The following is a 1,047-nucleotide window of genomic DNA, read 5'->3' as shown; positions in this document are numbered from 1 at the left end:
TCTATCAATATATATATATATATATTATGTATATATATATACTTTGTGTTAGTTCATATATATATATATTTTTTTTTTTTCTTACTAAATTGCAGTGGTAGAAACATTCCTTTAAATGAATGGATAATGTCAAAACCAAATGAGACAAATAATGTGGAGGGAGCAATGGACGCATAAAATCCTGCTTTACAGGAAGAGGAAAACAATCCCCTCAAGCTTCCTTATCCTATTGTTGCCTGTTATCGAGCTTCATTAAAAACAACAGGATCTTTAAAAAATCCAAAGAATACCTGTGAGGAGACAAGCTGTCAAGTGTTTTATCCGTCAAACTAAAAACCTTTATTTGCCTCACAATGGAGAAATTCCCAATTTGCAGCAGCACAGTTATGAAAGGAAGAAAGTTGAAGAACAAAAAGTATAGGCGGCTGCTGTAAAGGCAGCCACTCTCTTATATAGTTAAAAAAAAAAAAGTTTTTACAATGATCAGACACGCACACATCTTCTCGACGCAGGTCACGTGAACAGCGTATTGTTGTGCGTGTTGAGCTTGGAGAGTCTGGCCTTCTTTAATGAAGTTCTTCCAACCTACAAATGGATGCCTATCCGAGAGGAACAAGAAGAATGTGTCGCTTGGATGTCACCGAGCACACCTGTACAGTAAAGGTTATTATTTCATGAACCCAGAGGACACAGTCAACTTCTATAAGGCAACATTGACAATGACCATTAGCTGTCACAAAAGTTTTTTTTTTTCTCCCGAGCTACCCCTGCACCATGTCGCTGTGGGAAAATGGGGCTTTTGACTGGAAGGCTGTTCCTTCAACTCCCTCGGCTGGGTGCGCGAGGGCAGAGGGAAGAAAAAAAAAAAAAAGCGCCAGCACATTTCCATGTAGCTTTGGTGGAAGTGACCCTGAGTGAGGCAATTAACACCCGGACGGCCAAGTATAGGAATGCTCTGTGAACAAGAGCGGGGAACCTTGGCTCCCAGTGGCGTGAACGCGTGGAACTCAATGTGGGTGATGCAGTGTGTGTGAGTGTGTGTGTGTG

Source organism: Hippocampus comes, unplaced genomic scaffold (genome assembly GCF_001891065.2).
Source record: "Hippocampus comes isolate QL1 unplaced genomic scaffold, H_comes_QL1_v1.1 scaffold4, whole genome shotgun sequence".
Classification (NCBI taxonomy): domain Eukaryota; kingdom Metazoa; phylum Chordata; class Actinopteri; order Syngnathiformes; family Syngnathidae; genus Hippocampus; species Hippocampus comes.
The sequence above is the reverse complement of the archived record's forward strand: the minus strand, read 5'-3'. Positions refer to the sequence as shown.